The following is a 27,705-nucleotide window of genomic DNA, read 5'->3' as shown; positions in this document are numbered from 1 at the left end:
GTGTCTGAGCATGTTTAATATTCTTTGTAGGAATATTTTTACCACCACCACTTGATGCCATAGGGATTTGTTTCAACTTTGGTTAAACACTATTTTCTCAAGAGAAGGGTTTGGTCTGTTAAGTTTAATATTTGTGTTAAATGTTTTCATGTTGGAATTACAATCTGATCAGATTAGTTTAGAGTTAGGGTTAATATGTAGTTTCCAAATTGCTTTCGTAAAAAAAATTCTATGTAAAGGATGTAAACACAGACGTAACTTCAACACAAATAGGATCAACAGGATCTTAAGGCTCCTCACTGTTTGATCCATGATCGAATATGAACTTTGGGAATAACTTGTTATAGAGTTGTTGCTTTGCTGTCTGCAGTGAAAGGAAAAGTAACCAATTTTGACATGTAATGGGAACATTCTAGAACTATGCCAGCTAAATACTTATTGTCTGACTTTGCCCTTCCTTAAACAAAACTTCTAAAGAAGCATAACTAATATTGATGTTTATGTGTAGCTGTGGACAATTGCAAGTTTCTGAACCATGACACAAGACTGTATTTCCTCTTCTTTCTAATTTTTTAAGGATGATCGGAGGATAGAGGAGACATTTTTTTTTCCACTTAGAAATGATATGCCTATTAAACTTGTATACATATATATTTGGCTGCTGCCTGGAGACACTGTTACAGAACATAATAGTGCTTATGATTTTGTTGCTGAGAAAAGGATTTTAGCACTCAGAGTTACAGGTTTGCTGTTCCCATTGTCTGGGCTGTTATCTAGGAATCTGCAGATTTAAAAATAAAACAGAAAATATCTATCATAAAACAGCAAAAATGAGGAAACAAGTGATCAAAATGCCTCAACTCGTGCAATAAAATACATGTACTTGCCATGATGTTGACAGTTGTTTTACTAATTGGCTGTTCTTTAACAGTATTTATAAGACTCCAGCAGAAGTAATTACCAGCAGTGCCAGACTTGATTTGCTTTTAAATAAAGACCAAAAGACATGCCAGATGGAATAAAATGTCACCCTAAATCAGAGTTAATCTGTCAAAGCAACCCAAATTCATCATGCCATTGTCAACAATGACCAAAATGTGCAGGTGAGAAGTATGCTTCTCAAGAGAGTACTTGCTGAATAATCACAACCTGGGAAAACAGATTCAGTGTGAGCATTCATTATTTTAGGAAATGTTGATGTTTGCATTGATACAATTATTTTGTGGACAACAATTAAGTGTTTCAATTGGATGCTCTCTTCTGAATTTTAAGTCATCAGAAATAGAGTAAAAACTTGCTTCACCAGCTTATGTGCTGTGCAGGAATTTGTATTTTGAACAGTAGTTGATTTTGCAATAGTCAACTTTATTACCTGAATAGTATAATTGAATATTGTATGCAGAATATGCATTAAAATGCTATATTTATCTTTTCAATGGCTCTTCAACCAGAGCAAGCCAAATCTTCAAAGAGATTCAATATTCAACCCAATATATTTTACAATTAATTATGAAAATCGGTGTATTGTTTCATTAGATTAGATCTAATACAGTAAAGTTGTTGACAAATTCCAAGCTGTGCTGGAAAACAGATTTGGTCAGTGTAGATTCCTTTAAATTGGCAGTGCAAACAGGGAAACAGCCATAAATTCAGGGCTAAATGGGAGCCTGCAAATCACCCATTTGAGAAACCACCACTACATCATCATTGGAAAATTTGTGAAATTTGTGGCCACATGGTGTGAAAAGAAAAATACAAAAAAATCAACAAATTATATTTGTGACACTAATGTGGAAAAAAAAATCCATGATAAAGACAAATTATTATTTTAATTTTTTTCTATGGGAACTGCTGCTTTCCCAGGCTGTCTGCATCCAAACCACTTTTCACACCAGGCACCAAAATGCATCCTTATATTCATGTGCTAAAATGAATTTCAACTTTCAACTTTCGTTGGATTTCAATGCTGTTGTATCACGTATTGAGTATTATTTTAACTGACAGTCTCCAACTTCAGAGTTCCTCATTTCCATCTGTGTTAGCATAGTTGCTTTTATAGCCAAAAGAAAAAGACTGAGCAGCTTCCAAGTGTCACTTTGAGTGTTACGGAAAGCTTTGCTAAAAAAAATAGAGCATATGTGCTTTGTCAGCTTCCTGTGATTAAATGAAAGTCTAAAACAAGTTTTTCATTTTAAGAGTGATTTCTGTAAATGACAGGCAGTACAGTAGTTTCCACTCTGAAGCCCTTCATTAGAGGCTGCTCCATCACACCAGTCTTTGGTTTGGTTCAAAGGTCAAGCCACCTAAAGCTTGCTTGTTCAGCTCCCCATGGTTAGATATGGCCTTTCACACATGTGCGTCATTACTCATAGCTTGGCCCCAAAAACACATTCCTGGCCACATGTTAGTTGGATTAGATTTAGTACTCTGAAGTGGGATTTTTTTTTTTTCTTTTCAAAGGGAGAAAAAAAAAAGTTTTAAAATGTTGGTTTGTGTCGTACTTGGAAACCAATGCCATATGTTTATGGCTCCACTTTTAGCTTTTAATATTCAGTTGTGTTGCTAGGAGGAGATGGGAGGAACCAAAATAAAATTAACAAACAACAAGAAGGCTAACACATGCATGTTTAAGGGATTTAGTGTGAGAATTATAGAAAGTAAAGACATGTCTAGGAAATGCTGCCAGGATCAAAACTTCTGACTATTATCAGCTCATTATTTAGAGTTGCACAGTAAAATATTGCTATAAGAATACAGTCTAAATTTCATTTGGGACAAACTCCTGATTTTTTATGCATCACAAACTCTTATGTCTTGGGAAGTACTTGAAAATATTTGGCATGAAGCTTCTTTGTGGTTAATGAAGCAGTTGCTATAAGTTTGCAAAATTGCCCTAAGTTATATTGCTTCTCAGCAAGAACAACAGGAGTGCCAAATTATTAAAAAAATGTTGGTTACAAATTAGAAAGCTTATCAAACTGCTGGTTGATGCTTTTCATGTCTGCTCAAGGGTCATGGCTTGAGGCTTTTTTAAACATTCTGCATCCCAATATCTGACCCAACGATCAATGTGGAAGCTTATTATGCTAAATCTATGCAACAAACTTTAATCTTAAAAGCTTTCAGGCCTTTTTTGATCAAAGAAATATTTGATATGCAACATATCCTCTAATATGTAATTCAGAAGGACAAAACCCCCCTACTATTAAAGTCTAACTTTGAGAAGGTATTTAATACAATAATATCAGTTTGGGAGTAAGTGTGTCTGCATGTTGTTTTAATTATAAGAGTCATCCTATTAGCCTGTGATTATTGTTACAAGGTGTTTTCTGAACTGCTGAGAGGCAGTAAGGTCAACTGCTCCAAGCGGGATGCAAATTGATTTCTTTAAAGTACCAGGAACCGCAGGTGTTGGAGTCCTGTTGTTGCAGTTAAGATTTATTTTATTTTGCCTCTCTAATAAATGTTGTGTAATTGACCAAGTGTTAGCCATGGTGGTCTTAATGTAAAACCAATGAAGCAATAGTTTCCAACTAATTTAAACTGTAAAATACATATATTCAATATATACACTTTTTTCCATTTCTGTTTTCTTTTTCCTTTTTTTCCCACTAACACTGACACATTTGAGTCATAGTGTCCTCAAAACAAGATGCAACCTGCCCTGAAAACTAAACACAACATTAGACAAGGTGCCAAGAGGGAGTAAGCAAGGGAACACAGGAGATTTCATCCAATTTTGCTTTGCTAGACACTGCAGCCAAAATACTCATTTACTGTACTGTAAAAACACTAGGCTGCCAAGCGCTCGAATCCAAATCAAATAGCCCAGTGCAGCAGACACTAAAAATGCATCAAATAGTTGGCTCTTTGGCCAATTCATGTTTGGTCTATAATGAGCACAGATGGTGAAATATTTTTTTTTTTCTTTTTTTAAACTTCTTTGCATGGTGTGTGCTCAGACTTATTCTCATGAAAATGCTTTCAGTGATCAAAGTAAAAAAAACAAAAAAAAAACTTGCATAAATAAATGCACATGGTGACGTAAGGTTCCTATGATTGCTCACATTGTCCGATGAATAAAAAGTGTGGTGTCTTTTGAAAAATTAATATACTGAAAAATAAGAGGTTGGTGTATGCTATGGAGTTTTGAGTAAAAATACTGAAAAGCTTTGTTCTGGGGAAAAACATTAGGCTCTTTTTTAACAAACATGTTATACTTAAAATATGTCAAGTAATTTGTCCTTTAACTACATTTCTGTGGGATAAACTCCTCCTATTTCTTTTAAAACATGAAACAGTTTTCTTGGGGTATTTGGCAAAAGAGCACAGCCAGTAGGAAAACAAGCACTGTTTCATTGTCATGCAATGGTGAAAACATGATTTGTATGACTTTGTAAAGATTTTTGTTTCTAAAAATTTGGCTACATTTGGTTATAATGTTTATAATGTAAGTTCAATATGAATGTCAAGAAAACAATAACAAGCTCAAGAAATCTCAATACTATCAGTAAGATAGGGGATTTCATCCCACAGATCTATTATGAGAGTGAATGTCTAAACATAATATTCTTACAAGATATGACTGAAAAAGATATTCCCATTACAGGATGGACATCAAAATTTATTTCAGCTCAACCCCTCTAGAAACAGAGCAATGCCATAAGATAAACCGTCTTTTTCTCATTGGAGATTGTTAGCAACCCACAATTATCTTTGAAATTATCATATTCAGGAAGTAGTAGGATTGTGGAACAAAGCTTTTAAATTATTATTAACACCACCTAAGCAATGCGTTAAATTGTATTCAAATCTTTCCTGAATTCTTGGTATGAAAGTAATATTTTCAAAGGATTTAACACTAGAAGAATGATGCATGGACCACAATTAGAATAGTAGGAGGATTAGGAAAAAAATAACAGACAAAATAACGCCAGAAAGAAATGAATGAACATAATCACTGAGTTTTGGACAAATGAAGAGGGATTGCAGAGAACTACAATCAAAGTATCAATACCACATTACTGATGCATCTCTGCAAGAATGTTGCACAATTCTTCTAGAGGCAAAAAAAATAATTGAAAAAAAAAAAACAACAACAACAATTGTCCACAAGCCAGAAGCAGGAAAACAAGACAAAATGTCACATTCCCCAATAAGAGAGTAGAGGAAGTGCTGAAATGTCTGCATGTTTTCTCCAACAATTTGTAACAAAGCCTTACATTCACACTGCTGTAAATGCACACTGCCGGTCAGCAAGCTGAATTAGGGTAATTATTTTTTTTTATAATTACCCTCTTTCAGCTTAGATATTCTTCTTAAAAAGATATTTATTTTGTCAGAACGTACAAAAAAAAAAAGAAAAAAATCCAACCTCTCATTACCAAGAGAGATTTTAAGACAGTGTGACTGTCTTAAATCCATGTACGTTAATGTCCTACGGTCTTGGTGAATCTGAGTTTTAAAATAACTTACCTAATGAATTTGAAAAAATATACATATATATTCAAGACTTTTAGCTTTTCTTCCTCTGGAATATGAGGAAATATGGCCTTTAAGTTATAAACTTACTCCTCAAAAGCCTATTACATCACACTCTTTACATTGTTCATGTTTTACAAGGCAGGGAATGGCATTGCTTTGATGAAGGTGATTTTAATTAGCATATACTGATGCCCACCTGCATCCACATCAAACCCATTGGCACAATAATACCCTCCCTTTTCTCACTGTCACACTAATTCTCCCTCCTCTCTTCTCTCCATCCAGCTAACCCAGCAAATGTTTAAATTTCACGACCAAGTAAGCAAGATTAATTAAAATGATAATCTACAGGCTGAATATATTTCACAGTTAGCTAGGCGGCTGTTAAAAATTGCTGTGCAGAGTTTTAAAGTCAAAAGTAAGGCACTGACCTATTCGTCTGCATCATTGAAATAGTCATTATCCCAATTAAGAACATGCAGACAATAAAATCCTCATTGCATGCAAAACACTAAACACTATAATATACTTCATTAATGTAATGTATGGTAATTAGACAAAAAGCAGGGTTAGATTTATGTTAGCTGCATATGTTTAATGTGAATCGCTTTAAATGTAGACATTTGGCTCATCAGCGAGAAATTAAATAAGCCTGTTCAATTTAAATTATTGTCCTCAGTGGACTCAGATTACAATGAATGTATTTCTTTTAATTAACAGCTTATTGACATCCACAATTCCAATCAGATCATAGAGAGAAACAGTGGATGTAATGCTATTTGCCCTGCCATTCTCTTTAAATGAAATGCTTGACTGTCAGAAAAAAGGCTAAATAAAAACCAGAAAAAGAAACGAGGAGAGAAGAGCTTGGACAACCAAATGCATAACTGGATTTTTAAAGTTCATAGATATTCAAGATAAATGTAAAGGGTTGTGTCATGAAGGGCATCTGATGTAAAATTCCAGCCAAATCAAAGTTGCAAAGATTTCTTGAAAAATTAGATAAATTCTCAAAAAATTAAAATTAACAAATTTGTAGGAAGTCAAGAATAGTTTTAATTGCATCATTTTCCGAGATGGACAGTTGTGTTGTGCTGAAATTACAAGGGTACTCTATGGAAAGTCAGATTTCCTTTATGGTAACCAAGACACAAAAGTTTAGGGTTAAGTTGTGTTTTTTTAGGGAGAGAGAAGAGAACAACTCATGATTCGGTAGGTTTGGTTATGTCATTGAAAAGAACCAAACATGTATACATGTACATTATTTCTACAGTATATTCAAGTATTCAATTATTTTTTAAAGAGAAGAACTGACATTTCCAAAACTTCTAAATCTTTTCAACATTCAAAAATGAACCTTTGAAGATATTCTTCAACTTAAATTGTAAAACTTTGGATAAAGCGTGAATGTGACTTGAAGTTGATACAACATTAAAGGACCCTATTACTTTTATTTTTAATTACTTTTTATCTTTTTAATTAGGACCACCTTAGATTGAAACAACAGACTCTGATCAAATACAGACTCTTCGTTAGATGATTTGGTTTTCAAAAACTGTACCTTCAAAAATTGGAGCAGTTTTATTAGTCTCATTTGTATGAGGGTTTAATAAGAGTCCTGACACAAAACACTTAAGTTTTCTGAGTGGAGTTGACAGAAATTATTTGGATTGGCCACTGTTGTAGCAAGCCCCAGTTTAACTTTCTGAACTTCTTGTGTAACTTATTCCCAGAATGAAGATGAAATAAAATTACACCAAATATATTTTAGAATCCATTTAATACAAATGCATTCTGTATTTTTTCTACAATATAAAATATTGTCTTTTTTATTTTCTTGAAGTTCTTTGAAAAATTGCAGCAGAATCTTCATGTTTGCTGCAGCACAATAAAGCTTGTTATTTTACTGAGGCTGTCTCTCCTCTATCAAGCCTGATCAAAACATTGGTTGTCTTCACTGTTCCCTGGATGTCAGATAATCCTCTTAAGAAGTAACTGCAAACCCAAAGTTGGGACTTTCTCTCATCAGTCACTCTCCAACGACATACACAAGCAGCGTGTAGTGGTTGCACATAAGCCTCACACTCTAAAGGAGGGGAGATGAAGAAGATTTTCAAAAATGGTCCTCAATCACTGTCAATTAGTGGCTGAAACATTGTGATCTCTCTGTGGGTTTGTACTTGAGACTATATTCTGTGTGTGCAAATCTTAGTGGGCTGCTTGTGTAAAACTCTGCGCTAGCCTTCATAATGCTATGCTTCATTTATCTGCCATTAGCAGAATTAATGACTGTGGGTTTCTGCCAGGGAGAGAATATGGCTCTTTTCCAAAATAATGGTACAGTAAATAGCTCTGTGAGCGACTCAAAAGTTGCTGAGAGCTGAAGGTGCAGTAAGAACGGTGGTGAGAGAAGGGGACGTAAATGAGGATCAGAATTAGTGATGTGTGGAGAAGTGGGGGGAGAAAAGAGAAAGAGAGAAGGGATGCAGATAGGACAAGCCAATATTAGAAAACAAAACTCGCAAGAGAGAAGTAATTGGTAAATGGGACCAAAGAAATGGAGAGGCAGAGAGACAGATGCTATAGCTCTAAAGATCTGGATTAAAATAAATTGACTGACTGAATGTGATAGCAATTTTTAAATCTGTTATTTTATACTAATTGAAATATATATGTTGTTTTACAGTTTTCCTTTTTTTTAGCTTTTAAAAATTATCTTTTTGAGCAACACTGAAATCACTGGCTTCATAAATACTTACAAATATGAGACAAAAAAAAGGAACAAACTAAAAAACAAACGACTGACAAAGAAAACTGACTTCTTGCTTCTTTGCTAAATGAAGATCTTCTGTTTTCAGTTTGCATACACTATCCAACACCCCTTTTACACCAGTTTAAAACCAAAACATTTTATTAAAAATCTGTGATAATGTGGATGATCTCTGCAGGTGTCTGGGTTACATCAAGAAATTTTCATCACCTGGTAGAAGGCAAGAGTTCCTTTAGCTGTTTTAAGAATGAAAAAAAAACAAAACAAACATTCACAGTGAGATTTTAATGTTAAATCTGGATCAGCAGTGCTGCATAAAAAACCCGTAACTAAGTTATAAAGTACCCACACCTCCAAATTATACATACTGCCTGGATGCTGAAAGATTAGAGGGTGTTTTGAGCATTTCGGTCTAACGTTTCAATTCAAAGTATATTCACATTTTCAAAGACAAGTTCTTGCAATGTAAATAGTAAATAGTTAACCTAGTATGGTTCCCATAAGATAACCAAAATGCCAGCATTATGTCCTCCAATGTAAGGTGAAAACATGTGGAGCAGGCAGGGAAACCTCCAATGATTTTAGAGAATTGCATTGCATTTAGAGGAAACCTTGTAGTACAAATGTGCTACTCAAAGCAATAACATTTCGATAGTAGGACAAACAAACCAGAAGAGAAAACTCTATTTGGCAAGTAATTACAGTACGTGTTTTTCTTATCAATATTTATTTATTTTTTTGCAGTCCACTGAAGTTCAAATCCACTTGCAGATCTTGGGGACTGCGGAAAGGTCCCCAAGTCTGGTGTAAACAGACAATAACAAATAGGTATTTTTGGTCACTTATGTCTACAAAAATATAAATATAAATATGGCCTTTTCTTAAGTATTGTGAGCATCTAAACTCACTCCAAAGTGAATTCCGTACATAAATATTAGATATGAACAGAAATCTTTTTTTTGTGTGCGTGTAGAGAGCAAGAGGATGATGAAAAGTGCCACAAGAGATTGTGATTTACAGCACTACGAACTACCTCCAGGCTCTGGTTGGTTGTTTCCAGTTGGCACTGGGAGTATTGAAAGATGGCAGAGGAGCTCGATTTTTCCACAGATTATCTGTCTCACACCATACTGTCACAATATGATCTCAGTTTCAACAAATATGTAAAAATAGTAATAAAAGTTACACACTACAGCTTTAATGAGCAAGTTTGCATTCTCAAAGTTCCATGCTTTGTGTCAAATATTGCACTTTTGGAGCAGAGCTATGTGTAAATCAGATACAAAAACATCAGACTGGAGCGCTTACCACAGAAATACTGAAACACATAGTGGCAGAGCTACAGTTTTATATCCACAGGGAATTCCTCATGAAATACCATGAAAACTCACTGAAATACTTGCATGCAACTTCATTTTCTATAACTTACGGTAGAATTGGATTAAGGTTAACATTGCACAGATCGGACAGATATTCAGAAATATTTTTTGTGAAAAGATTTGATTTATATTTCATTGTATTCTCCAACTTATAAACATACACGACAGTAATAATAAAAAGGAAGAAAGCTAGTCTCTCTACTTCATTCATTGGTTTCAATGTATTTTGTTTCCTTCTTTATTTATTACATGCTTATGTGAACTTGTCAAAATGTAAATTATTGGGATATGCAAAAAACACTGACTGTGACTATAAAGTTTGTAGAATTCCACAGTATGTGTTTTCTTAAAATGTAGTGATAAAGACAATTAAGTTTATGTCTGGCACATTGTAAAAGAATAGAAATAGAAAAACAGAAATGACATTCGGTAAGACTGTAAAAGATTCCGTGAAACAGATTTATGTCCCATATATCTTTCTTCTGATGAACTTAACCACTTACATGGTTAAGTTCATCAAATAAATAAATAAATAAATAAATAAATAAATAAATAAATAAATAAATAAATAAATAAATAAATAAATAAATAAATAAATAAATAAATAAATAAATAAATAAACCCCCACCACTGGCTTTAAAGAAAGAACATTTCAAATATAGCCCGTCACCTGATACATAGTAATCTGAACTTCCACCAAAAGCAAAGCATTTTACCAAAACTACAACAAAGCTACATTGATGAAGGATCCAGAAAGTGAAAAATAAACTCAGAACTGCATGAAATTATTCTTTTCAACATCAAGATATGGGAAAATGACACTCCTATCAAATAAGTTGGAGAGCTGAAATTCAATCAGAAGCTTCTTCAACAAAGTATTAGTTTAAGAATGGGAACACTTTTGCAACCAGTTGCTCATTTTTATTTTACTTTTTTTTCCTCTAACACAAATGCTTGTTTTTCATCTGAATTAGCACCGTTAAATTACAACTACATTTTCAGAAACCCAGTTTTGGAAAAGTTTTGAAATATTTATCATGCCGTGTTCTACATCACAAACCCCCACCACTGACATTTTAACAGCGACATGTAGATGTTTGACAGTCACTGTACAAAAAGCGTCAAGATACTTTTTGTTCTTTATAGCGCCTTTTTTTCAATAATATTTAGTTTTTGTTTTTCTGCTTCTGGACAATTATTTTTTCACTCAATTATTTTTTTTGCCTCTAGCAGAATTGTGCAACATTCTTGCAGAGATGCATCAGTAACGTGGCATTGATACTTTGATTGTAGTTCTCTGCAATCCCTCCTCATTTGTCCAAAACACATTGATTGAGTTCATTCATTTCTTTCTGGTGTTATTTTATCCGTTTTTTGTTTGTTTTTTTCTAATCCTCCTATTATACTAATTGTGGTCCATGCGTAATTTTTTTTGACACATTTGCCCAGTTATCTGCTTGCATTGTGGGACATGCAACTGTATCCTTTTATAAGGTTGCGCTTGAGTTAGAAGAGGTCAGGTTGGAAAAGTTTCATAAGCCCGACTACTTAAAGTACCACAACTATATTAATTGCTTAATTATTTGAATCAAGCTGGTGACTCACAGAGAACATGCATAGAATCACAGAGGACAGAAGTGGGCTCTGACAGGTAAAATCATTGTAAGTGTTAAAACTGTATTTAGCACCAGGTAATAATAATAGTTTTATCATTTCTCTAGGAATTTGGTTGACTCAGAATATCATAATTGGTCTGCAATTCACTCCTAAGTTAGTTTCAAAAAGAAAAAAAAAAAAGAAAATAAAGCTGTTCATTATTGGCCATACAAATGCTTAAAGTTCTTCCACAGCATTTGAATCAAATTCCAGAATGGACTTTGACTTGGTCACTCTAGATTTACACTAGCTATAAAGGAATGTACACCTTCAAAGGAAACTTACAATTAGAATCAGTCTATGATTCTTTTTAAATCAAGTTGAAATTTTTGGTAGAATTTAAAGTATATATTTTTTAATCTCTTCTCCCTGCTTGAGAATTCTACTGTAGTTTTGAAGTAGCTTTGCTCTGTGACTGCAGGTCAGAACAAATAGTTTTCAGTTGCCACTGCAGGCAGGATGAAACACTGAAAATGCTTTGGTCGAAAAAATATTGTAGTCTAGGCAGTTTTCTTAAATTTATTGCTCACTGACCCATGTGTGGAACCCAATACTCTTCCATCACCCCCTTTGTCAGTGGTTAAATAGCAGTTTTTCGCTTAGGAGCCTTAGGAGAATCTCCCTTAAAGTCTATGTTCAAAATGGATTTGCTATGTTTAAAATAGAATTTCTTGATTTAAAGATCTTTGATCATTGATGAAGTGTTGTTGGAAGTAGAACAGTGAAAATACTGACCAAAACTGAACTGCATTACCTGCATACTTTGTGAATATTGGACAATATTTACATCAACAGCAACAGCTCTGTGACAAACAAAGCTTAAAAAATAATATGAGATATATTGAAACGTTATGCACATTCGTATATATAATTCAACATCTTGATTGTTTTTCAAACATTTAAGTCATTCTTTTACATGCATTCACACTTTGTACAGGCATATCTAAGTCAAATTGGAATATCATTGAAAAAATAATTTAGTTTAGGTAATTACAAAAAGTGAAATGTATGTCTTGGCATTTGAGTTAATTGAAAGCACACTTGACAGCTGTGGAGCTGCACAAGGCTGGTTCATCTTTGTCGGTAATTTTCAGATGCTTAAAAGAACTATGTCCATCTGTTCAGACAATTATAGAATAGGCTGGGTGGGAATGTCCAATCGTCATAATGCTGAGAAAGGAGACTGGTTCTGTGGTCCAGGGATGGAAGTGGTCCAAAATGTGCAAATCAAGCCTCGAACAAAAGCCAAAGACCTTGCAAAGATGCTGGCTGAAGCTGGTAAGACAGCGTCATTATTCACAGTGAAACGTGTCCTGTAGGCTAAAACACCACTCAGCTGTGAGGAAGCGTTTACTCCAATGGAAATTTAAAATAAATAAATAAATAAATAAATAATCTACAATGTAGTTTGCAAATGCACAGAGACAAATAGCACCCCAACTTTGAGGTATGGGCTATAATTATCATGACTCCACTTTTGGCATTATGCCACAATGGCTTAAAAACAAAGTCAATGCTTTAAAGTGGCAACCACAAAGTCTGGATCAGAGTTATATGGAATTGTTTGTGGGTTGATCTGAATAGATGTTTCAGTAAAGCGGTTTACAAACTTCACTCAATTGTGCCAATTCTGTCAAGTGGAAAGGGTCAAAAATCCTGTAGACTATATGAGTAAAGCTTTTGGAAAGATCTCAAAATTATTTACTCCAAAATAAAAGTTCAACAGCAATGCCACAAAGTACTGAGGAAATACATATAAAATTTTGTTTTTAAAGTCATTATTAAATAAATCTGACATTTCTCTCTCTTATTGTGTAGTTAGCAAATAGAAATGATCTGGGTAATTCTGACTGACTTTGGTCTATTTTAACGTAAGACAGTGAGAAAAAAAATCTGTGCCTTTTTATTCAGTGAATATAAACCTCTGGTTTGAATTGTATTCCTATTAAATCGCGAGATGCCTGCACAGCCTCAAGAGGCCAGGGGCCATAACAGCAACATACATAAATTCCCAGGTAATTTGAATATTGTTAAATAGAAGATAATTTATTTTCTACACAGTATATTATACTCCCAGTACATGCAATGTTTTGCATAAATAATTGTGGCCTGTCATTGTGGCTATAATCCTGTAGCTCCACTGAGGCGACAGGGAACCCAGGTTACTTTACAAATGACCTTCAGCTTCACTGCACTGTTGGCTCTAGTGTCCCATTTTTTGTCTTGACAATGCTCCATAGATTCTCTGTGGAGATTATATCAGGCTATTTTGCTGGCACAATCAAGTGTAGTGATACAAAGGTCATTAAAGAATGTAGCGGCACTTTTGGCAGATTGGAAAAGTGTAATGTCCAGCTGGAAAACGGAATCAGAACTGACTTGGGACTTGGACAAAATAAGTGAAACAACAGCAGCAGATGGCAAAGAGCGAGCAGTCCCTTTCTTATAGTGTATGTACTATTCTTCTGATATTGCCTGATTCAAGAGATGTATACTAGAAGAAATGTAGCAGCAGTAGCCTGTGTTTTTGAAGCCTCTCCTTGAAGCTGCCTGACCTCAGGTACCGTTCACTCCTTTTGAATCTCCATTTGCATTTTGAATGGACTTCACAATTCTTTCAAGGCTGTATTTCTTATTGCTCATGCAAACCTTTGTCCTTCCGTACATCGTTCCATCACTTTGTTTGAATACAATGTTCTTTAGCAATGATTTTCGAACTATCAAACCGAGTCTTTTCCATGAATGTGAAGGAAAATAATTTTCTGAAAAGGAAAATTGTAAATTTTCATTAGCTGCCAGTCATTATTGCTAAATTCAACAGAAATAAATCTGCATTCCACTTCATTTGTAATAAATATGTGCAATATTTCACTTTGACTTTAGTTACTAACAAACAAATACATAAAATAAAATCTTTAATAATAACATCATTTTATAGAGATTCACTGTCGTAAGCAGAGGTTCTTTTTTTTTTTAGCATATTAGGGTACCAGGACCCCTTATTTTTTCAACGAGGGGAAAAAACAAAAATCCATTAATTATTACACATACACACATATTGTTATCCATATAATTTCTGCTTTATTTGATATCTACAAGCTGAGGTAAGTGGAATAAGCTAGATATTCAGTATTTTAATTATTTTTAGTGTGTTATTATTCAATCCATGTCAGTGACCTAGCTCTATAAGATCCATTGCTCCTTCACTTTTCACTCAACAGGGTTGACGTTCTTTTTCCAATATGCCATTCCATATTCATTGATTCTTTGTGAAGGCCAAGGCAAAGTTATGTTTTCAATAATTATACACTGTGAGATCTTAAGCTATAAATGATATCATCCTCATTAGTATGTATTTCTGCAATTAGGAAAGCATCTGTCTTTTATCACAGCTTGAGAAAGCAAGGAATACATTTATGCAGCCCAGAATGAACATCTTACAATTTTAAGTTTCATTCTGCTCTGAGAATGATTTAGCTGCATTTGTTTCTTTGATGGTTTTGTAGTTGCCTGTTTAAGTCTAAAATTAGTCAAATTATTAGGAACAATTTTATGGCATGTTCATGTCATTTAAATTAACTATTTTACTCTCATAACATTTACAAGGCCCCAGTTACCCGTTAGCCTTTGTGGTAATCTACCCAATTTATAATAAATCACTGCAATATAAAATTCTCCAGTCAGTGGCAGAATCTGATCTCCTAGCTTTGGCCAAGACAGATTCAGCTCATGAATGATATATAACAGCCAAAGGTAAAATCCAGTGACTTTTCTCCTAAATCTCCTTAGTCAGACATCAATCTTATTTTCTTCCACTTGTAGTTTTACAAAGAATGATATGTCCTCTTAAAAAAATCTGCAACGCTTTGACTTGGGCACCTTAGTATTTCTTAAAACAGTGGTCACTTAAGTCATTGGCAGAGACACCCAAAGATGACAGTTTATGAAGAAACATTCATAAACTGAATAAGCCAATAAAGGTAGACTATTCAGAACTTTCAAGATTTGGGCCAGTTGCTAAACTGGCCAACTGGGTAAGATTGGTAGAATCACAAAAACAACTAAATTTACGTGAAACATTTTTGAGCCAATTTTAATTCAAGTCACGGGCTAAAAAGAACCTCACTGTAATTCAGCCCAGACATGAAATGCTTTAAAGAATGAAGAGCCTCCTGACAAGCAGAAGAAGGCCTTTACCAACTAGAAACTGTTATACAAAAGTTTTTTTTGCAAAATTCACCAATGTTGGATTAAGATCTGCAATCTATTTTTTTCCTACCTTGGTGGAGGGATAGTTATTTGGATAAGTGCACATTGACTTGACAGCTCTCTTCACTATGAAGATCTCAAAAGACAAGAAATCCTCAGGTCACATCTACACGCTTTTACCTCGGATAGACTTGAGGAGTTGCGTTTCTCAACATCTGAAAATGCAGGAGGATTTTGTCTCCAAACCCACAACTAGCTGAACACCACAGTTTCAAGATCAAGAACCTTTAAAACATTGCTTTGATGTAAATCTTAGTGATTGCCAGTGATAATTCATTTTATCAGCGTGTGCAATATTGATAGCACAAAAGACTGGGTGAAGTGTAAAAAATTTTGGGGTAATAGATTGTAACAGTTATTAACTTGCCTTTTATATTCTAATGTAATGTGTAACCAGGTGGACAGAGACTCATGGCAGGAGATGCTTGCATTGCCCAAAGTGGTAAAGGTGATGGAAACACATATGATAAAGAGAGGAACGAAAAAAATAGGCATACATCACGCATTGCAATATTAACTAGGATCATCGCCAGTGTTGGTACCACTGCTTAAGATTTTCTAATAATGTGCAGTCCTGTTAATTTCATGTGGCATTCGTTTTGACAGATGATGGTAAAATGTGTTTCTTTCCGATCTTGTTGTTTTGATAGTCTGATAATAGTTACCATAATAAAAGTTTCCACAAATTTACTTGTTGGTATAGGATGGCAAGTCAGTTGATTAAAGCCTGAAATAACAGCATGAGGAGAACAAGCATGCTGAATTTATTTGCAGTAAAGTGTGTGGTGTGTTTTCTAAATATGCACACAAACCATCTGGGAAACTTTCCAAATTGAGAATATGCTGAATATATCAGCAAATCGGAGTAAATATCAGAATGTTTAATTAGTGATTGACTGATCTGCTTCTGATTTTGCAGCCCAAGAAGCACACCAAGATAGAACCCAAAGGAAGACGTCTTGAAAACACTGACAAATAAACAATGTTTATCGTCAGTTTCTGGCCTGATTTTGTTCAGAATTAAAATCTTGCTTTGAAATGACCAAGTACTATAAAAACTATGATGGATCATGCAAAGTCAAAGACTAAACACCTACATTTTGGCATTCAAAACTAGACTGAATTGTGGCAGAAGTCCAATTTTGCAAAGCTTATTTGGAGTCAATGCATGAGGTTAAGCATTACTATATATACCCAATGACCACCCAGTATGTGGGTGACAATGACCACCCACACACCAGCTAGGACAGCTTAACTTGATGTTTATTCTAAGAGGAAGAGTGCTAAAACTTCTCTGGAGCCTTGCTGTAGTACTCTGGTCTATTTAAATTCTCTGCCTGAACTCAGGATGTGTCGCCAACTATGTAAATCCGAGGCTCTGCTGGTAAAACTCAATAGGATGTTGCGAGTGCAAAATAAATCTTAGGAGGTAAATTGATCTACTTTCTATTCTCAATCTATACTATGGCACACCCTTCTGACATTGCAATATTAGGTACATAAAAATCAACTATCCTGTATTAAAATGTACTTATCCCTGCTACAAAAAGCAGAACTCCTAAAGAGATTTGTTGAGCTCTGGCTCCATATCTATATTTTGATTTTCAGCCAGCCTCACCTTAATAAGACTGGATGAGCTCTAAACCTCTGGCAGTGCTTGCTTTGGGAAAGTGTACAGTTTCAGGGACTTTGTATCCAGGCCTTCAGTTTGGAGAGCATTGGCTGGCTGGTTATGAATGCACATGGCGATAAGCTTGCCAAAAACCACAGATGCTGCAGGGACATTAATTTTCCCAAAGTAAGAATGATGTGGTGAATTATCACATTTTATAGAGGGGAGAGACACTAAAACAGGAACAAAGGAAAAGAATAATTATTATATGAGTAGCGAGCTAATTACCAACTCCTGAGATTTTCTGCTGTCATTGTAGAATAATGAATAAATCAGTCAAAACACTATTAGAAAAATATTAAATTTTCATTACACAACCCCAGAGCCACCATGCTCCACTCTGTTATCACTTTTTACAACTCAAGACCTGGTTTAATTCTATTAATATTTAATGAGTGATGAAATTATTAGTTGAACTGCTGAGTATTCAGCTCTAGAGACGCAAATGAATCCAAACAAAAGAGAAGGATAAAGTGGGTTTGTCTAATGAAAGAGAGAATTAAGTTGGGTTCACTGCAAAGGAGTTAAAATTAGTAAAAAAAAAAATAAAATTGAAGAAGCAGTTAATGGGTTCTTAGGATTTAAGCTCTGCACAAGAAAGATAGATACATCTGGGATCACAAATTACTAAGGGGTGGTGAAACACTCGACAAAGACAAATTAGGAATGTGAAATGTGGTTCACACAACACCTGTTCGAAAGTATGAGCCTTATGCTTATGCAATTTTTTTTCCCCCCTATCATGTGTTATGGTTTCTGTGGGAGCCTAAATGAGCATCCTAATCAATATGGTTTCAGGCTCACATGTTGCACTTGTTACTTTGCTGAAAAACAGGAAGGACATGTGAAAATGTACCTTTGGGAATACATCTTTCCACATGTAAAATGAAAATATGTTGTGCATGAAATATTTTCCACTTTGGCTTCACATGAACAAATTGAATTCCACAAATATTACTCTTAAGAAAATTTTTTTTACATTTATAACTTTTCACAATTGCGTTCCACTTGTTCTATGTCATACCATAAATTTATCATATTATTACAAAATACAATTTCCACATGTAAAACATCTTTAGGAAAATATTTCACGTTATCATTATATAATATACTTGTTATGTTACTATGCATCATGAAGTCCATCCATCCATCCATTTTCTTTACACCCTTCTTCCCTAATGGGGTCGGGAGGGTTGCTGGTGCCTATCTCCATCTGCGTCCCGGGCGAGAGGCGGGGTTCACCCTGGACAGGTCGCCAGTCTGTCGCAGGGCAACACAAAGACACACAAGACAAACAACACACTCACACCTAGGGAGAATTTAGAGAAACCAATTAACCTGACAGTCATGTTTTTGGACTGTGGGAGGAAGCCGGAGAACCCGGAGAGAACCCACGCATGCACAGGGAGAACATGCAAACTCCATGCAGAAAGATCCCCGGCCGGGAATCGAACCCAGGACCGCATCATGAAGTCTGTCCAGCTTTTTGCAATTCTGCAATTGCCGCAAAACAAACAGATATCTGCATTTTTCATGCATGATTGTGCATTTTTGGCTAAAATACTGTCAAAAACACTGGGCTTCAATGTATAACTTCAATGTATACTTCTCCCACTCTCTTGCCTCAGTCTTACTTAACATCAAGTTATAGTCCTTATATCGAGTTACAAAATTCTTAGCAAATCTTTTTTAAAGTAACACCTTCAAATCTATGATTTTGATTGCAAAAACTGTATGCAGTTTTTGCATTTGTATGCACTGTATGCAGTGCACATTTTATCACGTGCACTAGAACACATTAAAAAAAAAAATTACCCTTTTAGGAATCACATCTGTTTGAACTTTTGGGATTGACTTGAGTCAATTTTTTGTCCAAGGCAGGATATTTGTGACTGAGTGGGAAAATAATTGTCTTAGGCTTTGTAGGATGTGAGTCTCATTCAAACTTTCCTCGTCACACAACCTGTCCTGAAGCAAGGTGCTAAGTTTCCTTCCACTCTATCTATCACCATCAATGTACACAAGTTTGAGTGTAGCTGGATGAATTTAAGTATTATCGACAAAACACTTGGACAGTCAGGATGGCTTCTTGCTCGATAGTCTGCGGGTGTAAAATATCTGCTGTGTATCACCTGCCTTGAAAAGCTGGCACCGGTTAAGATGCAACACTAAAACATCTGTCAATACGGGGAGTTGTTACCACTGCTGAAGACAGTCTCCATATTGCACTACTGAGAATTTCTAATTAGCTACTCAGGTCACACCTGCCATGCTTGTAGTGCCGATAAATTATATCCAAGAAAAGTGACGGCTTTTAACTGTCCATCATTACCGTGAGATTATTAATATCTAGCTGGGCTTTCACGTTTAGCAGTGTTCTTACAGAACAGTTGGAAGTCAGACAACTAAACATAACTTTAAAGAGTTGAGGGGCAGAAATGTCTAATTCTGGTCATTCTAAATTACTGGTAATTTCTGTGACATTTACATGGGAATAAGTATTCCACTGTTGCAAAATGAAAAGTAAGTACCTCGATAGAAGACTCTGCAGGAGTCCTTGAAGAAATTTCTGGTTATGTTAGACACACCGACATACATGGCAAGGCAAGAAGCTGTGTTGGGGGTTAAAATAGAATAGACCTCACTCTAAACATTATATTTTATCTTACAGCTGCACTCAGCAGTACAGGAGATATCATTAAGAAGAATGCTGAAGCAATTTAGAGAAAAAGTGTTGGGAAGTGAAAGCTTTTAGCAGATATGTACTATTACCTCCAACACCACAATTTCAAAGTAACAAGCATAAGATGGTAAACTAAGTTAAATTTTTTATATTTAAATATGCTTTTCTCTTTGATTAGCAGACAGTTCAATTAGAGCAGCATATTTTATGAGAACTTCAAAGTTATCATTATTCCTCAGATGCAACTCCAATAGCATATATGTTTCTCAGTTAGTCTAAATCAGAGTTAGAATATTCACTGCCAAGAAAGACAATTAGCAAAAATAAAACAAAAAAAAACAAAACAGCTACTGCTGATGTACATAGGACTGTGTCCAAATAATTTCTCTATTATTTTGTAGTCAAAATTTATTCACAAAATATGATCCCTCTAGGATCTCACCCTGGCATTACTTTGTGCGGTTATTGCAAAAACACCCAAGAGTTATATCGCAGACGGCTACAAGTCATGTCAGTTCAATTTGGAAAGGAACACTGTGCAAGTATACGAGTTTGGAGGAATTGCAAGAAGAGAAAAAAATTCTTTACTCTCCCTTAAATGTGCTTGGTATTTGACTTTGGAGCAAAAATTTGTTTCTGCAAAATTACATAGTAAGATACAAAATGTTTGAGGTCTTCGTTTTCTTTTGTCATGTCTGGGCATTATAACAAAAATCTAGTTAAGTAAAACAAAAAAAAACATATTCCTAATTAATAAACTAATTTAATAATTAAACACAAGTTTAATGTATGGTAAGATGAGGTTACCATGTAAATCTCACTTTTAATAATTAACTTTTTTCAACAGCTTAGAAGCATTATTTGTACATCTCATCAAATCGCGTTAGGTGTTTCTTTATTTTGTTCTAACAAATTCTTAAAACCCTTTATGCCCCAACTCAAAACACAACGGAAGACCTAGAAAATTTACTTTTTATTAAACGTCAAACTAATTGGCTTGTAGCTGTGACAGCAGAAATCTCAGGGGTCTTAGACTGCAAGGATTGTTTTTTCTTTTCTCCGCTTTTTGTTTCTGTGTCTGACTTAAACTCACAGTCATACAAACTCACACCTACCTCATCCCTGTGACAGCTAAATTGGGATTAACGAGCTTTTAGGCGAAAGCTCCAAGAGCGGCTCCCTTTCTCTTTGTCTTTCCTTCCACTGACACCCACATGTGTGCCTAGCAGGCTGTCTAACTCGTGCTTGATCTAGCATCAAACAGTTAGAGTTCCTTGGGAGTGAAAATAAATAAATAAATGGTACACACCTGCTTACCGTACTGTGATATGCCATGAAATCTTGATATATGTTGCACACTGGCCAGCATGCTGAGTTTACAATGTTAAATGAAGACAAACTTGACAAGAGTTATTATAGGAAGAAAGTGTGTGACATCAGTATTTACACCTCTTCTGCTTTTAATTCATAAGTTGTCATGTTAAAATAAACTTCAACATCAACAGAAAGTACAACACCAACAGAAAGTAGAACACCAGTGCCAGAATTGTGCAGTGAAGATATATTATTTCTTTCCAAAAAAGGGAAAATTATGGCTTGATTATCTAAGAAATCCCTTTTCCTTGTATATTCCAAAGAAATAATGATTAATTACAACCAGTTGCCTTTCTAAATCAGATACAGCTATGCTTATAATTATTTATATCATTTACTAATTTAGATGGGAAAATAACATTCATTAAATAAGTCTTTTTTTTTTCATTTTCTGATAGGAAACCAGATAAGCATTTCTCTAAAAGTAGAACAACATGAGGGTGATACATTTTGAAATTGTCTTTATTCAAATTTTATTAAAAGTGGTTTGTCAAAAAATATTTGACATTTACCACACCTTCTTAAATCTCTGTCCCTTCTCTGATTGTATTTGAAAGACCTACCATAACAAAAGTAGCTCTTCTTCACTCAGAAACAGAATCCACACTGAAAAGTGTTAAGTTTAACTGTATGTGCTTACAATGAATTAAAGAAATGTTCATGCCCCTGGGAGGTGTAAAACCCTTTTGTTTAAAACTATTATTTTGAGTTTTTTCAGTTGTACTTAGAGACTTGTTTATAGGTATCACAGCCATTAAACCCCTTTTTATTGCTAACCTTTTTCATTTTGCATGTTTCCTTTCATATATTTTGAAGACTCATCTTATGTACTGAGGTCTTTGAGATATGAAAGCTGGTCACAGATTGATGCTAATTGCCAGAATATCCTGGAATAAAACCAGTCTCTGGAGCAGAAAGCACTGAAAAGGAAGTGTACCTTCCTTATAGACAATGACCTTTAACCTCGAGGTAGAGCTACCAAGCAATTGTCAAAATCAAAACATGTTCCAGAGTCAAAGTCCAGACAAAACTCCTGTTCAAAACCTGTGGCAGTCAATCTAATTCAAAAGAAAATTTAGCAAAAATATAAGTCTTTTGATACAGAAGTTTGAGAAGCTTAAATTTCAGCAATGTTGACTCAGGGCTGAAAACATACACATTTCATAAAATGTTTGAAAACCATGAAGTTGGCGGTGGTAACTTGACAGAAAGTGGGAACCCTTCCGGCCCTCCCTGCCAAAAGAAAAACAAAGGATGTAAGTATTTTTTTAAGAACAACTCCAACTATGAGCCACATCTGTCATTAAAATTGAAAAAAAAAAGGCTTATATGAACAGGTCAGTGCTAAAGGACCACAAGGTAATGGGCCTCTCCATTAGAGTGACAGACTATAGCAGATGGTGGGGCTCAGAGTTGGCTAAGTAAAGTAGGCTGAACTCAGCATGATCGGGTCTTGCCAGTTTCACACCGTGCCATATATTACACTGAACTAGAGCAGTGCAGTGGGCACAGATATTGTTAAAAGTAGTGGACTCTAATATTAATGGCTACTGACCACCCCTGTAGTTTGGCTGTATAATTTTGCTGTTTGTGTCTTAACTTGTACTGAAGAAACAAAAAAATATATATCATAATGAATTCTGTTTTAATTGAATTGTAATCTGTGACATAATAATAATAATAATAATAATAATAATAATAATAATAATAATAATAATAATAATAATAATAATAATAATAATAATAATAATAATAATAATAATAATTTCTGCGTTATGCATTAATATTTTAGTAAACTGTTGCTTGCCCCACAGATTGGATCCAAAAGGTTTTCAGCCCTTTCTGACCAGTTTGTGTTTAAAAGTTTCATTTAGATTAAATTCCCCAGAGTGGGCATTGCTTAATGAGTTTTGTTCAGATGTTCCAAATTCTTTTAGTTTTCCAGCAATGGCTACATAGTAATCATATACACATTTATAAACTGTTTGATCATGATTAAAGATTAGTAAATCATATGACAGAATTTGTGTTGCCAGTTGTTCCCTGGTATGGAAACAGAATAGCATAAGATTATTCTACTGGGAATTTATATGATACAACAACACAAAATAGCTCTTTATTTTAAAGTTAAAGGAAAAATACACATTGTAAATGAGTATTGCTAATAGAAGTTTTAGAGTGTCTCATGTATAATAAGCGCAACTGAGAAGTACTGTGGTGAGTCACGTTTTACTTAAGTTGCAGCTACAAGTTCTTTGGGGTGTGTCCAGTAATGCCAGTAATGTTTTACTCTAATATGACTACCGGTACTTTTTCCAATCAGGAGTTACTATTTCCGAACCACATTATAGTTACTCATCCAAGTCACTCTCTGTTACTATTTGTCATTTTCCTTTGTAATGAGATACATTTGCCGTCTTCTGGCTTCAAGGTGAATAGCGTTATATATGCAAGTCATGTTTCCAGCAGAGATTTTATAGCTTCTCTATCACTGTCAAACACCACATGGTCAACCCTTCCCCACATGAAACAGATGACAAATGGCTACAAATAAAGATTGCTGGTTAATTTCGACCCAATATGTTAAAAAAATTACCAACGTTGGCAGATAACAATGCTGATACCAACATATCATGGATCCAGAGTAATTATGTCTATTTATTTATAGATATTTTAAATAACTTTTTGTACTTATTTACTTGATTAAAGTTTGTTAAATACGTATTATTTCTAACCACATTAAGGAGGTACTCATTAAATATGTTCACATCAAAAGTCTTTAAGTATACAACAAATGTTTACTTACGTGGTTAAGGACAAATGTCCTTTTTTTATATTTTTTAAATTAAATTTTTGCCATTCTACATTTTTCTCTGGATACCATCCTCTCTTTGTTAAACACTGAGGTCCAGGCTGGAAAAATAATAAATAAACATTAAAAAGGTCAGAATTCATTAGCTGGGCAAATAGTATGTGGAAAAAAAATTGCCTCCTTCCCTGTCTTGCTTTCTGGAATTGCATCTCTCTTCAAAGCTCAGAAGAAATAATGAGGTGATTGCTGTACCTGCTTGACACTTTTCCACTTTTATAGATTTCTTTCAAAGGCTCTCCAGAAACCCCCCCCCCCAAAAAAAAACAAGAAGAAAAAAAAAACATTTATATGGTATTTTTCAAAATGTCAATGGTCAATAGCTGCAGGTGAGCATAGTGGAAGTAGTTGTGCAGTATTCTATTTCTAAATTTAAGCCGCAATACACTTCAAATTCATCAGTGTGCTATAAGAAGATGAACACAGCATAATGATGACATGAAAAACACATATTTCATATTTTCCTGCCTTCATTTTAGCAATCTCTTACATTGGATCTACAAAGTAGGGCAGGCACACACAGCCACATCCACACGACCACCATGAACCACATCGGTAATTATGGAGAAACATCCTCAGGGAAATAATAAGCCACATCCTCTGTATTACTCTTTCACTGTGTGCCTTGTGAAACATTTTCTGCCCTGTCAATAAACAACATAATCAAAGTGAACTGCTTTAAAAACTTTGGAAGAAACAATATTAGTGCTGAAAATAAAAATCCTAAAGGAATGAGACCGGAAGCTGTTGTTAATGTGTCTCTCTACCTCTGATGCCTTTATGTTAATTAAGGTGCAAATGCTTGTTCCCTGACAAAATTGTCTTAAAGATTACTTTTTATACTGCTGTGTTAGATAGTGAGATTGCCGTTTAGAAATGAATGATCAGGTTATACATGTTTTGACTGTCTTAATGTTATAAGTGTCATTAAAACTCAGGCCGGAGATTCAAAGACAATAAAATAGGAGTCACAGTCGAACAAAAAACAAAAAAAAGCAAAACAAAAGAACCACATTGCAAAAGAAAAGTCAAGTAGCACACAATCAATATACAATTTTTAGGTTCCCTTCTGCAAATCAAGTTACAATTTATTTACCCATGTGAAAGATGTGTGCAATTTTTGCATTGTTAAATCACTAACAGGTAGATCTTTTTACAAAACCAATAAATTACTCAAATTTAATTTGCTTAATTTTCCTTTTAAGGTTATACAATTTGGAAGTATGTTATTATTATTTTGGTTTTCAGAATTGGCAGTTTCATTTTAATTAAATTCCCTAGAGTGAGTGTAATTTTGCAAGAGGGATTGGCTCATTACTATGTCTTTAAAAATTTTGAGCTGGTATGGAAATCTTTATTGGACCTTTATATAAGAGGCTTGGGGCAATGGATTTAACATTCATGTCTCAGATTTTGTAGATTAATTGAATTCTTTCATATTACTTTTCTACTTCTTGAAGTTGAAGTCAGAAAATTATGTATTTTTTATGGGAAATTTTCAACATTAGAACGAGCGAGTATTCCTAAAAGGCTGATTAGAACATATTTCATTCTAAAAACACCAAGTCAATGGTGTAGTTATTCTTTAGTTTAAAATCCTAACCTAAACAGACTCTTCTAAGAACTGATGATTTGTACAGACAGCAAGTGGATATGTATCCAAACAATGTACATTTAGTCAGTGGAAGAAACAATTCAATAACATTTACAGAGCTGAGATATAATTCCTCATTAACAGTATGGATTTGCTGTTATCATGAGTAAATTCACTGTGATTACTCATGTCACTGTGAAGGTAATCTCTCATTTGGCAGCTTTTCATTACATGCTGTTGGCCATATGGCCAAGTGATGCTTTCGTCCAAGTCCTTCTGTCTAGGTGATAGACTGAGTCCAATTAACACTAACAAGATTCAAAGCAGAGAAAACTAAATGGCTACTCATCAACAGACTGGCATTTACTACAACACTGCTAATCTGCCCTGAAGCTGTCTTCATCTTCTTTATCCTCTACACTTGACTCCTTCTTGTCATTTCTCTTGTTGTGTCGTAAAAGATTAATTTAAATTTCTTTTCCCACATATCTGCTAATCTTATATCTGTGACCCTTCTGTTCTAAAGTGTTCCAATTTCTTGACTCTATTTAATCCTGTTTTTCCTCATTTTATCTTCTGAATGCTCTAAAAGGTACATTTTTCTACTTTGCAATTGATGGAAAATGTGACAAGAAATATATGGATACGTAAATGCAAGTATCAAATTTAATATACCTCGGATGAGCCTTGTATGGGCAGATTTCTGGACTTTGCCACGTTAACATTCTGGTAAATTCAGCATGAATAAATAATTTGGGTTCTTATTCACTTGTACTCTTTGTTTTAATTACTAAATACTTAATATTGTATTGCATGTGTTTATTCTGCTCCACATTTTTCCTATGCTTAGAATTTTACTAAAAGTGCCATTTAGCTTCAAACTATGGACATACACATGTCAACAACATTTAGTTTGATTCGTGTATTTCACTCCACCTGTTTTTGATGCATCTTTTTCTGGTTCTACCCAAGCAGATGAATTCAGGCCCAGCAGTGGAATTTTGTGTGGAAAGCCTTAAGGCTTTAATTAAAAGGCAGTCCAAGCCCTTCAAAACTACTGCATGCTTTGAGTGGCAAAGTTTGAAAAGAAAAGTATGAAAATATAAATACACCTTACACAATTTATAGTCTGACAAAGATGGGAATAGTCAGTGGACAAAAAAGGGACCACTTCAGAGAAAATGCTTGAAATATCCTCGCATAAAAGTTTATTTATTCAGTCTAAAACTAAACCACAGTGTAGTAGTGTAATTTTCAACAACATAGTATATCTGGTTAAAATAATCTGTCTAGTTGATGTTTCAGTTGATTCTATGATTGTCTGCCTTTGATATTAAGCTGAATATTTTGAACTTGGCACTCAGAATTTTGGAGGAATCTGAATTGAATGACTTTATTGTCTTTGGATGTCTCAGGCACAAGAAAACTGCTCTGGTCCAACCCTACAGAACTGCACTGTACTCAATCACGTGTATTCTCCTTAGTAGAAAAAAAAAAACTGTTAGAGAATCTAACAGCGGACATTTAAAGTGACTTATATGGTTGGACACAGGGAAGCAGAGTGAACGTGTGGCTAAATGGATGTGAAATGTCTGAGATGGTCAAAGGGAGGCCAATGATCTTCTAGGTTGTTTTTCTCACCTTTGGAAAAGCAGCTCCTTCAGCTGCAGAACAGTTATCAAACCAAATGGTGATACAGTGTGTTAGAGCACTTTCCATTTAGCTACGGTAGAAAGACTGTAGCAGGTTTGGAAGCAGATGTGTTTCCCCCAGTGTTGAGGAAATGGAGCATCTGAGCCTGTTTTAGAACAGCGGCAGTGTTCACACACCATTTAAGATACTAGCTGGTGTTCAACCCCGAAAAAATTTAACTTGAACATCCTTTTTTTCCTCATCACATCTGCTCCCCAGTGGTGTGAGCTCCCTTCTTTTCCTCCTGAAGTCAACAAGATATG

General features: G+C 34.7%; 1 protein-coding gene across 4 annotated transcripts in view; it reads right to left on the bottom strand.

Moving 5' to 3' along the window:
- cntfr (ciliary neurotrophic factor receptor) overlaps positions 1-27,705 on the bottom strand; it is a 358,007-nt gene that overhangs the window by 252,742 nt on the left and 77,560 nt on the right. The window lies entirely within an intron of this gene.

Source organism: Gambusia affinis, linkage group LG17, assembly GCF_019740435.1.
Source record: "Gambusia affinis linkage group LG17, SWU_Gaff_1.0, whole genome shotgun sequence".
Classification (NCBI taxonomy): domain Eukaryota; kingdom Metazoa; phylum Chordata; class Actinopteri; order Cyprinodontiformes; family Poeciliidae; genus Gambusia; species Gambusia affinis.
Note: the sequence above shows the minus strand (reverse complement) of the source record. Positions and strands in the feature narration are given on the sequence as shown.